At 38.9% G+C, this 14,908-nt stretch overlaps 1 protein-coding gene across 1 annotated transcript in view; it reads left to right on the top strand.

Moving 5' to 3' along the window:
• Positions 1-14,702: 14,702 nt before the first annotated feature.
• COA1 (cytochrome c oxidase assembly factor 1) overlaps positions 14,703-14,908 on the top strand; it is a 77,809-nt gene continuing 77,603 nt past the window's right edge. Inside the window, exon 1 of the mRNA XM_079149894.1 lies at positions 14,703-14,882. The gene's annotated coding sequence lies outside the window, so the exon portion shown is untranslated. The remainder of the gene's footprint in view (positions 14,883-14,908) is intronic.

Raw genomic sequence — 14,908 nt, 5'->3', positions numbered from 1 at the left:
CAAGTTGCTGGGGTTACAGGCCGCATCTGGTCTCATGTCCATTTTTGAGAGATGTCTATGCAGATTATTTGTTCATTAACTTAAAAAGATACTAAATTTTAATTTTGAGTTACTTCATGTGTATTAATAGTAATAATACCTATACACGTAAGTGTTGTGAAATTAAATGACATGATGTATTTAAAAGGTCTACTAGTATTAAGATTCTTTTCTGATGAAAGTGAGAGAAAACTTAATCTATGAAGGCTTATGCAAGAAGAAAATGTGTTGACTTGTGGCAGTAACAAAATTCTAAGGGTAGCATTTGCTCCAGGCACAGTTGAACTCAATTTTGCAAGCAATGTCCCAGAGCCTGTTTTTTTTCTGTTTGTTTCTATCAGCTACTCCTTGTTATCACAATCCTTGGACAGAATATCTCTGGGAAAATGTTGAAAGCACTGATCCTTTTAAGGATCAGTGGCAAGAAGTACCTGCCTTATTCTCAGAGCCCCATAAAATAATTTTTTGCACCCCCTTGACTCCAATTAAGCTATATAACTATCATTTGGTTGATCACTGTCCCAAAGGAAAGCAATGATTTGCTATGGAAGGAATAGGTCCAATGCACCACTTGAGGCAGGTAGACTGAATAGCAGGAAGGAGTTCTCTTGAGAGAACCTGGTACACTATCAAGAGCAGGGGACAAAGATTTGGGACAACTAAAAACACTGAACATTCATACACTGGCTCTAAGGGTAAGGTCTGGTAAGAAATCTCCCTTCAGTGTCTCGCATGTTTCCCTTTTGGTGAGAATGCTGACTGCATCAGTGCAGATGTTCCTGGCATTCCCCCAACTCTGCTCTTCTCTCTGCTTTCAAATATTCAGCTATGAACCCAACCAACCTGACAAACTGGGAAGTGGCAAATGTCCTCTGACCCAGTTCTGCTTTTCCAACTGCCTAGCAATATGCTTAGTAGTCACTAGGGCCATTATCAGACCATCTTTCCCACCCATTGCCCCAATTCAGGCTACGGCCTCCTTAGTTCTAGCACATCAAGTTGTGGCAAAGTGTTAACTTCTTCATGACTTTCATGACTTCATACATTTGACTCTTATCCTTGATCTTTGTCTTTCCAAACTTAAATCTTAGTTTTTATTTAAGACACCTGGGCAATTTATCCATCTTCTATCACTTGCATTGAAAAATTGAAGTTTGTTCATTTCTTCTACTGTTTGGAGTAGATATTCATCCAGTAATCCATACTTGGCTATCAAAAAGAATAGAATTTGTGATAGAAACTGCGAATCAGTTCCAAATATGCATTCTCTTGCTTTTAATCCTGCTCATGCCAGCCCCTGAGATAAACATTTCTGTGCCAGTGAAGGAGGTAGGGCACTAACTTCACAGCTCTAGAGCTCCCTCTTCTGTCGTTTTCATGAAATGTTCCCCCTTCCCTTCGGATTGCACCTGGTTTCCTTTTGTTCTTTCTGTTCCTGGTTTGCTCATTTAGGATTCTACTTTTAGCAGTTTCTCCTTAGTGTGAAGCTTTATCTTCTACGAAAATTTTGGTCACAAAAATTGGGTGCATAGGGCTCAGACTGCTCTTAATTGGAACTTGGCGTCTGCAAAAACTGTTTCCAGATTTGGTGACTATTCTCACACTGCCCTTGTGAGCATTTCTGAGAGGATCTGTGGTAATTGGAGGGTTCTGCAGCTCTCAGGGCTACCAGAGATGGAGGGCTAATCCTCCATCTTTCGCCACTCCTCCCTGTATAAATATTAGTTTTGTTGCTGTTGGAGGTTGCTTCCTATCTTTGGGAGTTTGTGAGAATAAATTTCCACCTAGGTTATTGATGTTGTCTGTGGGTTTTTGTTTGTTTTGACTTTGTTCCCTCTTTTCTCTTTTTGTTGGGGGGGGGTGCTTCAGGGAATTAAAAAAACATGAGGTTACTGTCATCTTCCCAGAAGACATAAGAGGAATAAAAGCATAAAACTTTCTCTTAAAGTTCTTTTCATACTGGAAAGGTAGCTAAAAGAGTGATTCAGAGTATATATAAGCTTTAATGTTATTCAGTCTTGGGCTGAAATTCAAGTTCTAGTGTTTATTCTGTGATTTTGTGCAGCTGATTTGGTCTCAGTTTTCTTACCTATAGGGGAGGTACTCAAACAATTTAATACTGGGTACAGCCCAGGTGCGAAGGATCAGAACAAACATTGTGACCAAACAAAATAAAAGGTTTTGAATAACTGGTTTAGCCATATCAGTGTGCATTGGTTGAAGACCAACACTGCTTATCTGTAAAATGGAATTGTAATTATATGTCTTGCAGTTTGGGAGAAATAAATATAGAAATGTCTGTCCCTAAAAGGCATTTGTCATAGAACATAGCAAGGACTGGAAAAATGGTATTTATTATGACTATGATTTATCCAAAGTTTGGGAAGTACTAATATACTCAGCATTTTCCCAGATGCTCTTAATCTCTCTGAGCTTCATTCCATCTGATGTTGTCAATGAGTACTCCACTCTCTGAATTTCTGTAACATTTTTAAAAGTCACCAAGATAACATTTTGTCACGTTTTGTTGTACTTAATGGTAGAGGAGGAAGTGATATTCAAAATGTCATAACAGAAGCTGTCTGTAGTGCCAGGCCTTTGGTTGCTTGCAGAAGACATGTTTGGGTAACCCTAAGATGATGGCTAGCGTTGAGCTAAGAGGTGGCGCATAATTAATGTTAACACAGCGTGATCTACCTTTGCCTGATTAGTTAAGGTCTCCTATGTGCTAGTGGTCAACAGATATTCTTCATTCTTTCTTGATTGGTTCCAAGGGGCGTGCCTCAATTGTGTTAATCCTAAGCTGATTGGCTGTCTTAGGCATATAAGACACACCTATAGGAAGCACCACCGATAACGCGATAAGCAGCTGATAGAGAGGATAAGCCCCACTTCTAGATCGCTGGGCGGGGTACTAAGCAGACACCTCTAGGTTGCGGGTTGATGATGGCAGATTGCAGAATGCAAGACTTTAAGAAGTAGCATCTCTGAAAGTGTAGTCTCTCTTTCTTAAGCAAAGACTCTCTTGGGCAAAGCCTCTCTCTCCTCTCAAAGACTCTCTTCCTCTATAAGTTAGTGGGCTGCTTTCTTGCTTGTTTGTTCCCTAAGATAGTAGAAGTAGTTCGTTTCCAGCCCACCTCCGATAAATAGCCCCGCAATTGTTGCTGCAGGCAGTAACAATATCCGTGTGACTGTTGCCGTGGGCGGCGACAAATGGTGGCCTGTAAGGGGAGAGGGAAACCTTACGGGGAAAGAAAAAAAAAAAAAAAAAAAAAAGGAAATCGGCACGGTGGGTAAACTGAGGAGCCTCGCAGGAATAGGGCGAGGGAAAGCAGGAGCCTCGCAGGAATAGGGCGAGGGAAAGTAGGAGCCTCACAGAAGTCTCTGGCCAGAGCAGTTTAAAGGCGAGGCATAGTAAGAAAAAATGGGGTCGGAAATTTCAAAGACCCATATGATTAAGGTTAAAAAGGATGTATTAAGAAAGGGTTGGTCAAAGACCCAGGTGACTGAAGGTCACAAAAGACACGACAGTGAAGGAAATCACTGCACGATCATATGTTCAAACTCTAGCAGAAATAAGCCCAGAGTTTATAGAGGAAAGGCTGCTCAAGGTGCCACAATGGGAAAGAGAACAAAGTGAGGAAGAATTGAGTGGTAGTGACTTAGAAAACAATTACTTAAATTTAAGAGCAAGGGAAAAGGGTAGGAGAAAGCTAAATCTAATACAAAGAACCCCAAAAAGGAATAACTGAGTGGTAGTGAAAAGAACAAGGGAAAAAGGTAGGAGAGAGCTGAATCTAACACAAAGAACTTCAAAATTCGTGGAAGCTGCCTGTATTTGAGGAAACTTTGAAGAGGCAGTATGACTGATTGGAAACAGTTGTGTAGAGCAGTGTTATCTGGAGGACAATATCTGATTTGGAGAGCTCAGTGGCAGGAGAGGTAGAGACAGCTATGCCTTTGGTTATCCAGCTAGCCTATGAAAATGCTAACAAATTTTGCCAAGAGGCTATTAGGCCCTGGAAAAATAAAAGGGACCTTTCTATCTATATAAAACTTCGTAAAGATATCAATGAGACAGTGATTACAGGAAATATAATTGCTGCAGCTATGAGAGGTGCTTCTCTTTTAAACACCTTTGGAGGGGCTTGCCCTAAAGGCTGCTTCCTATGTGGACAGCCAGGCCACATCAAAAGGCAATGCCCTAATAAAAGAAAAGAGATGACTACAGTAAAATCTGTTACACCTTGTACCCTAGGTCTCTGCCCAAAGCAAAAAAAAAGGAAAACATTGGGCTAACAAGTGCAGATTAGTTACTGATGTTGAGGGCAAGATGTTACCAAATCATTTAAGAAAGAGGGCACAGGGCTCTTCGATTCAAGGCTGACAAATGTACAGAGCTTTAGAGGGGAACAATGTCAGAACACGAATTTAGATGGTTCCTCAACACAATTCTTTCCTGCCCCGGCCCGCAGGACATCAACGGGTACCTGGAGGGGGGTGCTGGGATTGAAAGAGACAAGAGACATGAGAAATGGAGACAAGACAAAAGCCTGATCAAGTCTCGTTTATTAGAGGAATAAACACAGTTAATATAAAGTACAGAAACCAATCAGAGTAAAGCGCGCGAAGGCAAGACTAGTCTCGCGCCAGAACTCCAATAAGGAAGTGTAATTGTCCAATCATGAAGCACCACGTAATCTAGTGTGATGCACCTGGTATAGTCTGACAGGTGTGTAAACAGGTAATGGCACGCCCCGCCAGCATCTGGCAGGCGCCATCTTAGCTCAGCATGAGGCGCGGCAGGGGGCGTGACCATGAGTCAAAACGCCTGACCATGAGCCAAGGCGCGTGACCATGATCCAAGGCGCGTGACCTTGAGGCAAGGCAGGGCGCGTGACCTGCCGGCTCCGGACACTTTCCTAAGGCCCTGAATGTTTCTCCTAATGGTGCTGCTACAGTAGTTACTCACCAAGATACTATTATTCAGATTACATCTCAAAAATTGGCTCAGTTGGTGGAAATGGAAGCAGTTGTCATAGCCCTTGTAGAGTTTAAGGAGCAACAAATGAATTGCTTTACTGATAGTAATTGCATCACTCAGGTGATTCCCAAATTAGAATTGGCTGAACCCATAGCCCCTCATAAGCTGATTTAGCTACTCAGACAGTTTTCATCTTTTCCTCAGCAAAGCAAGCTGCTTGTTTTCATCCTGTGTAACTCATTCTCTAGTCCCTCATGTTGATAAAAGGCTTTTTGCCTAGTCACTTATGACAAATGGACGTTACACATGACCAGTTTTGGGAAACATATTCATGTGTCTGTTTGTGTTAGCATTTTACTGCATGTGTAAGATGCACCTATGCCAACAAAGGGAAAAAATGCACTTGCCGCCTTAGAAGCCAGAACTGGTTGTCTCAAATGGACGGCTGGTAGTCAAAGACGGGAAGTCTCGTGTGGCTGACATATCAACCTAAGATAGGAGCCAAGACAATAGCTTCTTGGTTATCCAATGATGGGTAAGAATGTCAGTGGGACATGTGGACGCCTAAGACAGGCACAGTCGATCCAGATGTAGTGACAGCTATCACACATCCGTTACTATTCTTCACCTTTTTAAACTAAAAAAGGTGGAGATGCAGAAGACATGTTTGGGTAACCCTAAGATGGTGGCTGGCGTTGAGCTAAGAGGTGGCGCATAATTAATGTTAACACGGCGTGATCTACCTTTGCCTGATCAGTTAATGTCTCCTTTGTGCTAGTGGTCAACAGATATTCTTCATTCTTTGATTGGTACCGAGGGGCATGCCTCAATTGTGTTAATCCTAAGCTGACTGGCTGCCTTAGGTAGGTAAGACACACCTATAAGAAGCACCACAGATAACTGGATAAGCAGCTAGTAGAGAGGATAAGCCACACTTCTAGATTGCTGGGCGGGGGATAAGCAGCACCTCTGAATGATGGCAGAATGCAGGACTAAGCCACATCTCTAGATAGCAGAGTGAAGGATGCAGGATGCACCCTTAAGAAGCAAGAAGTAGCATCTCTGAAAGTGTAGTCTCTTAAGCAAAGACTCTCTCTCTCAAAGACTCTCTTATGCAAAGCCTTTCTCTTCTCTCAAAGCCTCTCTTCCTCTATAACCTAGGGAACAAACAAGAAAGCAGACCACTAAAGAAAGATAGTAGAAGTAGTTCGTTTCCAGTCCACCTCCGATAAATATCTGTGCAATTGTTGCTGCAGGCGGTAACAATATCTGTACGACTGTTGCCACAGGTGGCGACAGTTGCTGGGTCATGGGGATGTCTGGTGAGTCAGAGCTAAGGTCCTTGTTTCCAGGTGGGATACAGTGTCTTAGAGAACTGGCACTGGTGTGTCATGGTAGAATTCAAGCTCTTAGTATGAGATATGTCTCCCTTGCTAGGCTAAGACTCCTTTGTGGCTTGGAACTTTGACATGGATTCTCAATCAATGTTCATTTTAGAAGGGTTACAAGCTCACACACTCACAAAATAAATTGTTGAGGGAGAGGATAACACTCTCAGAGGAGGGAAAACTTGAAAAGAAAGTGTCTACAAAAAAGAATAAGAATATCTGGGCCTTAGGGCTGAAGGAAAGGATCAGTGACGATATGCTGACAGTAAGCTTTTAAAGCAAAGACTAAAAAGTAAGCTAAGCTATGGAACCCAACCTAGGTGCCCTTCAATAGATAAATGAATTAAGAAAATGTGTGTATACATACACACACACAAATGTGCAGTTGATTTGGTCTCGGCCATCAAAAAGAATGACTTTGACTTTCGCTGGTGAATGGATGGATCTGGAGACTATCATGTTAAGTGAATTAAGCCAATACCAAAAAAAAAGCCTGAATGTTCTCTGATATGTAGATGCAAACATACAATGTGGGTGGAGGGAGGGAAGAATAGAAGTTCAGTGGATCAGACAAAGGGGAGTGAATGGAGAGAGGGAGGATGAAAAAATACAAAAAAAAAAATTAAAGTAAATAAAAATGACTCATACCTCCTGTGGTCACAGCTGGTTTGTAAAGCATCTGACACAATTATGTAGAGTTATAGGGAAGAACTGGAGAATAGAAATTTAAAGACAGTAGGTATGTAGTGTCTTAAAGAATATTAACTAATACATGAAAGGACTTATGAGATACTTTGAAAGTTTAAAGTGATGATGCTAATTTCCTCTTAAGGTAATATGGATTGTGATGCAAGTTATATTTTAACTGAAGAAAATTGCCACAAAATTAGAGGTGGAGAACAGGTCAATGATTTGCAGGGGCTACAGAGTTGACTGGGAATAGAAAGACAGGAATTGACTGGCTATAAATGGTAAAATCTGAATAAGTTCTTGGATTGTTCCAATGTCAATTTCTTATTTTAGTTTAGTTATTAAAAGATGTTACCCTTAGAGAATACCGGTTAAAGGACTCACAGGACAACTTTTAATTTTTCAAACTTCCTGTCAATTTATAATTATTTCAAAGTAAAACAAAGTTTTAAAAATATTACATATTTGCAAATCCACATAAAGTTTGTATAATTTCAGAAATTGGTTACTTATCTTCAAAACTGTGCTTTGTCTCATAGCATTTCCTCTGCTGAAAATACTCTTGCCTTCCAATATCTAAATCCTACCTGTCTTCTAAAGACATTTTCCAGGCAGCTTTACCTAATTCATTATTTCCTTGTTTTTGTAGTGAGCAACTTGATATAACTTCAGTCTTTAACCGGATAATTACTGAACGTGTCTCTTCCTCTCCTGCGTGGATGGTTGTTTGTGTGGCTCACACCTGGAATGAAGAACTCATTACTGGTTCAGGAGCTCCCTTCAGGAATTGCTTCATTTGAAATGTGTCACTTCTATAGAAATGCCCCTTTCCTGAAATGGCCAACATCCAATGACTAATTAACATGGGGGGATAAAAGTCCCCCCTATTGTCTCATCTCAGGACATCTTAGGTCATCCCATCTTTAAATGTTTGTGGGGTCTGTAATGACTAACTCCTTTCATTCTTAAATATTGTTAATGCATGTTTTCTCTAATTCTTGATCAGTCTTGGTAGGAGTTCATGGATTTTGTTGATTCAAAGATCCAACCATAGGCTTTATAGATTTGCTTCTTCCCATTTCATTTTTTTTCCCCTTTCATCTTTATTATTTTCTTCCCTGTACTTTCTTTGTTTTTTCTTGTTCTCCCTTAACTTAGGTGGAAATATGGGCCATGATTTATGCCTTTCTTCTTTTGCAATACAAGCATATGAAATTGTAATTAACTCCTATCTAGGTTTTCCAAATATTTTATTTTTAATTTAATACCATTACTGTTAGAGAATGTACCCTGCGTGATTTCAATCTTCTAGAGTTTGAGCCAGGTGCAATGGTGCACGCCTTTATTATTTCTCTTTGTGTTACTCTCACTTGCTGGTATCTCTCCTCAGTTTTAGAGCCTTAGCAGTTTAAAAGTCTGCTTGACATGTGTGTCAGCTGTCATCCAGAAACGTGGGTAGCTTATATACAGAATTTCCTACTTTCTGACTTCTATCTTCTTAGGGATTTAGGGGTTTCCTTTCACAAATTTCCCCCTACTCTCTAGATGCTGCCGTTGTCCCAACTGTCTTCTGATTTTTTTCAAGGCAGCAGGATTAAGGTTAACAACTAAAACCTGCTCTCAAGCAAAAAGAACCAAAAAACAAAACCCCAAAACAAAACAACAAAACTCTGAAGAACCCAAAACTGCATAAAACAGAAAACTCGGAGTCCCTTTCTTTCAATCATCAACTTCCCTCCAATATTTGCCTCTAAATTTTTTCCTAGCAACTACCAAAATGACTACTTTCAGGTAGTTATTTTTTGTGTGTAGCCCAGAGTTTGCAGTTTTTAACTCGTGGAGCGCTGGGGCAATAGGAAGTACTCCACTGTTAAAGGCAGAATGTATTTTTCTTCTATTGTATGTAGAATTTCTACTTAATTCTCTCTCATTCCTGGTATTGGTAATTGGTGATCTTTGTATCTTTTTGATTGATCAGTTTAGCTAGATCAATTTTATCATTTAAAAGAACCAGCTTTTTTATTCAACTTATTTCCAAAATTATCTCTATTATTTCCTATCTTAATTTTTCACCCCTCATTTCTTAAAGTGGGAACTTACATAATTTAACAGACTTTTCTTTTGTTGTAGAAGCCAGTAAGTGTATAATTTTTCCTGCTGAGCACTACTTTAACTGCATTCCATTCTTTTTTTTTTTTTTGTACTGAACCCAGGTGTGCTAACCACTGAGCCACATCCTCAGTTCCTTTCTTATTTTGAGACCCTGTCTCTAAATAAGTTGCTTGGGCCTCACTAAGTTGCTCACTGAGGCTGGCTTTGAACTCAAAATCTCCTGCCTCAGCCTCCCACACTGCTGCGATTATGACATGTGCCATTTCATACCTTTTGATATGCTTTTAATTCTGAGTTCAAAATACATTTCAATTTCTTTTGCAATTACTTCAACTCATAAGTTATTTGAAAGTGCATTGATTTTTAAAATATTTGGGATTTCCTCTGATATCTTTGTTACTGAGTTCCAATATAACTATAATATACCGTATATTTAAATCTTCTTAAATCAAGGTTTATTTCATAAGTCAGTATAAAAGTGAATATACTACATACTGTATACTTTAAAAAGGTGTGCTTTGGTAATGCTCTATAAATATCAAGTAGGTTAAGTTGGCTGATATTGTTCCAGTCTTCTATGCACTTTTTTGGTCTAGTTTTTCCATTAATTGCTGAGAGATGAATGTTAAAATTATCCACTATAATTTTTGATTTTTCTACTTTATTTTGGTTTTTGCTTCATAGACACTAAAGCTGCTATTAATTCCATACAATTTAGGATTGTTATATCTGTTTCATGATGTAGCCTCTTTATTGTAAAATGGCCCATATATTTTAAAATCAGCATATTTTAATAGATATAATTTCTTAATAGTAGGTTCATGAGACTTCCACTAAAAAAACAGAGCAAGTATAAGCTTAGATTAAGGTGATGTTTTATAAGAGATAACAAATAGCTTTTGCAGTTAAAAATCAGGATGTGACAGGGAAATTTCTTAAACTAGTCAAAACTCAATTTTATAATGGTAGTATATAAAAAAGGATATTTATCCCAACCTAGCTAGTACTAATTTTCTTGGTATCCTTGAGATAAATATTGTTTAGCTTATACAGATTTTTATGACAAGATACAATGGCATGCTAAATGTTTTTCTTCAGACCCGAGTCAAATTTTCTCCATTTCAATAGCTAGATACTTCAACGTGATAAAAGATGTTCACCTCAGCCCACAAAATCTGCATCATTTTTAGTTGGACAAATTTTAGAGATATCCCTTTAATGGTAGAAAACACAAGGAAGCCCACTGACAACACCATTCTTAGATATTTTACTAGAAATAATAACCTATGCACTAGACATGAGAAAGTGGAGTCATAAAACTTGGAAAGCAATAGCTAATGCACTCACTATTTCAATGATGTGATTGTATTCCTAGAAATTCTAAAAAATATGATGACTTAGTAAGAGTAAAACTAATATGCAGAAAATGATATATATAAACAACTACCATGTGTAATAACTCCATTCAACTCCAGTGGTTCTGCACTGCTGCTTAATGACAGGTTGAATATGCTGGATTGGATTCTACTGCTACCAAGTGTATTTCTCAAAGTAGTCATTTTCCCCACTTAATGGTGTTCCTCATAGGCAGCATTATGGCCAGGCCCTCCTCTCTCCAACACCTACACCTGTCCTAGCTTCTTGGAAGCTGAGGAGTAGCAAAAGATTCTTTCTTTTAAATATAAAGAAAAGAGAGTATTTGTCAGATAGTGAACTTTTGGCTACAAGAAACAGAATCCTTGACTCAAGCTGATTTAGCAACAATAAATAATATTGAGCCCTTACAACATGACCAGTACTATTTTTAGCAATTTTTTTGGTACCAGGGATTGAATCCAGGCATGCTTAACCACTGAGCCACATCCCCAACCCTTTTTTGTATTTTATTTAAAGACAGGTCTCGCTGACTGACTTAGGGCCTCACTAAGTTGGCTGAGGATGACTTTAAACTTGCTATCCTCCTGCCTCAGCCTCCCAAGTCACTGGGATTACAGATGATGTGCCCTACTGCACCCAGTTTTATTTTAGCTTTTTTTTAATCTTCATGACTTCTCTATAAGAATATAGGCAAACCTATTAGCCATCCCAATAAGAAGTTCAGAGAGGTGAGCTCCAGGTTTGGAATGATGTCACCAAGGACATCTTTATATCACTTTGTTCAGTTGTCCTCAGCATGGACTATATTCTCTCATCATGGGTAATATGACTGCCAGTGACAGTGTGGGCTAGATGTTTCCATGACAAGAGGGCAGTGTGCTAGAAACTTTCTCCTAAGCAGAAAGTAGAAGTCCTTTCCTTCAGTTAGATGGAGCCAATTTGATCACTTGCTCATTCCTTGATCAATAACTATTCCTAAGGGAAGTCTGTCTGGTGACTGGTTTAGACTTAAGCTGTGTCATTTTCTGATACTGGGAATAGTGGCTACCTGAAAATAAGTTTTTAGGTGATAATATTGGGTAGATATATAATAACATTCACTATAGAGTTTTTGTTTTACTTACTATTTAGATTAAAACTTAAACAGAATAAAATCTAGTGCTAGAAATGTAAATTCTGAATTTTTAAGCCAGGGGTCCAAAAACATGTTTGCTACAAAGAAAACACGTTTCTCTACCCCTCTTTCTCTTTTTTTCTGGTGGGGGATGTGGTATCTCACTATATTGCCCAAGTTGGCCTCAAACTTGCAATCATCCTTCCTTAGTTTCCCCAGTAGCTGGGATTACAGGTGTGCCCAGTTCAATGTTTCTTTTTCTGGTATAGAACAGGAGCTAGTTGACCTGGAGCTGATTTTTATGAATTGTATGAAACAGACATATAAAACTTCATAAGCTTTTAATTAATTGATTTATTCTGTGAAATATCAAGTTTAGAATAGTGTGATACCTGACCAAAATAGCAGCCCTGGAGCAAATTGATTCCTTCAGTTCCTCTTGTCAGAATTAGTCTCAATTTATACTGGGAGACCTCTTGCCAACAATCTAGCAAACGAGCATTGGACAATGTTGGGGCTGCAGTAGGAGATGACAAGGACCAGCAGAACCTTTTGATCCTGAATCTTTAGCAAGGTCTCTCCCCACTCACATGTCAAGTTCCCAGAAGGGAAAGATGAATGTGCTGTTGCTGAGTAAAGATTGAGCTGGAAAACCAAGCTCAATAAGAAAAGTTCAGGGAATAGGGATGTGTAAGAAAGGAGGAGGATTGAAATATTTATACTTAAAATGTGCACAATGAAGACAAAGAGCAAACAAGATGCAATATGTGGATCTTAGATGAAGACCTGCATCACAAAAGCCTCATGTTTTCACTGGATGCCATTTCTCTGAAGGACACTCTAGTTATGTGTTAGTCTTGAAGTGCTTTGGAATCTTTACAGAAACGAGCAAGAATTATATGAAAAATTTCAAACATTAAAAACAGGATAATTTTGACAATACCATCTGTCAGAGAAAGTTTATGCATGAGAAGGCTGTTATGGCAGAAGATGATCAAGGCTGCTTTCTTTCTTTGCCTTTTCTTTTCGGTATTGGGGATTGAACCAGGGCTTTGTATGCTAGGCAAGTACTGTCACCGAGCTACATTCCCAGCCCCTCTTATATTTTTAATTTTGAGACAGGGTTTAAGTTGCCCAGGCTGACCTTGAACTTGTGATCTTCTAGCTCTAGCCTCCTGAGTACCTGGGATTACAAGTATGTACCACCACACCCAGCAAGTGTTCTTGTGAAGTTATAGTTCCTTTTAGCAAAGCAGACATAATCTGCAGCTGGAAGGCCTGTGGATGCCTCATTAAAAGACCAAGGAAGCTCCTCTAAAACACCAAACAGATCGTCAAATGTTACATGCCACTATATGCTGGGTCAATTAAAAGTTTCAAACACAAAAGCTGGGGTTACAAATGAAGGCATCCTGTCAAAATTTTTTTTCAATAGTTGAGTAAAAAGAGTGGTTGTTCTCCAGGAGGCCCTGGAGGTGGGGCTGGAGGTAGAAGCACTGGTTTACACCAAAAAGTCAGAGCAGAAGCTCATCTTACAGATATTCATGTGAAAATAGAATTACATGATAGTTCAAGTTCTTCCCACAACACTTACATCTCCTGTTGAAGTGGAGGCTTCTTGAATATATCCAATAAAGCCATTTGTTCAGTTTTCTGGAAGCACAAATTTGCCTCTGCCTTCTTCAAAAGTGGAATTAAGGAGCCGAAGTACTTTTTCAGATCAACTAAATTTTTGACTTTTTTTGTGGATTTCCATTTTTTTGTAAAAGCTATACAGAAAAAAATTCTGTAACATACATACAGATAGCTATTTTCATACTATATGTAAAATTACTGTCTTCATGACAGTATTTTGAATAAGGAAGTAATTTTGGAATTTGAAAATCTCAACTTACAGATATGAAAATACATTCATGTGATTAATATTTTAAAGCCTATTTCAGACACAGGGAGGTTTGGGGAAGGGCAGAAAATATGCAGTTTGGGCATTTAGCTGACATGATAATTATGACTATTAAAATCATAAGGAAAATGTTAGTTTTATTAAAAAGGAGAAAATGTTCATTTGCCAGATTTTGCATACTAACATAGATCTACTACCACACTCAGAATATACTAAAAAAACTATCAACTTGTAATACACTAGTCATTGTCTTGATCAGTCATCTGTAAGATGTCATCAAATATGATGTAGAAATACTGAAAGTTTTTATTTTTGTAAAGGAAATACACTGCCTAAATGTGTAAAAGAAAAATAGAGGTTATTAAAATGTAAAGGGGTGACAGTCTTTGTATTTGTGTTTATATAAAAGTATATATGCACGTATATGCTAACATATACTGACTGGTCTCTTGTGACTTTCAACTCTATTCAGTTAGTAGTATCTACAAAAGGAAGAAAAGGTAGGTCAAAAAGCTTGGTATAAGGTACTGTAATCTTTTTTTAAACTTTTTTAGTTATAAACGAACATAGTACTTTTATGTGGTGCTAAGTCTCGAACCCAGTACCTAACACATGCTAGACAAGTGCTCCACCACTGAGCTACAACCCCAGCCCATGGTACTGTAATCTTAATCTCTGAAAGTTTAGTCAATTATCAAAGTTGGGTTAATGAACATTGTTCAGTGAATGTCTATTTCTTGTTTATTTTGATTATTTAGTTTGTTTTGGATGCCTAATTTTATTTCATTTCCTGCGATCTAAGAACCAAATAGTTCAAGCATCTCAACATCTGATAGTTTCCAATTTTTTTTTTTAAGAAAAGAAACATTTGTGGGGACTCAGAATTTAATGGCAGGCCTCTTGGAGAGTGTGTTCACTTGGCTAGTGGACTCCAAAATGCGGGAATGTATGAATGGCAACCGAAGTGTGTAGGAGGAATACAAGTTAATATTTCCACTCACCTTTTTAAAGTTTCATGTCGTGGGAAAATCTTATGGTATGCATAACAAATGGGAGGTGGATAAACCCTTCTCCGGGAGCCCGGGCCTTAGTCTAGATCCAAAGCGCAGGTACGCGCGGGACAGCGGCCACCGAGTCCCGACGCTCTAGCTTCGCGAGGAGACACCGGAAGTCTCGACTGCTCCTCGGGGGGCGCGCGGATTGTTTTCTGCCGGCTGCCCTCACGCGGAAGGACTTTTCGAGCTTTGTACAATTCGATACTTCTGTTGTTGACAGGTTAGATTTCCCGGGCGGTCGGGTTT

The sequence above is a fragment of the Sciurus vulgaris genome (assembly GCF_902686455.1).
Source record: "Sciurus vulgaris genome assembly, chromosome: 8".
Classification (NCBI taxonomy): domain Eukaryota; kingdom Metazoa; phylum Chordata; class Mammalia; order Rodentia; family Sciuridae; genus Sciurus; species Sciurus vulgaris.
This window is presented reverse-complemented; position numbering and strand designations above follow the sequence as displayed.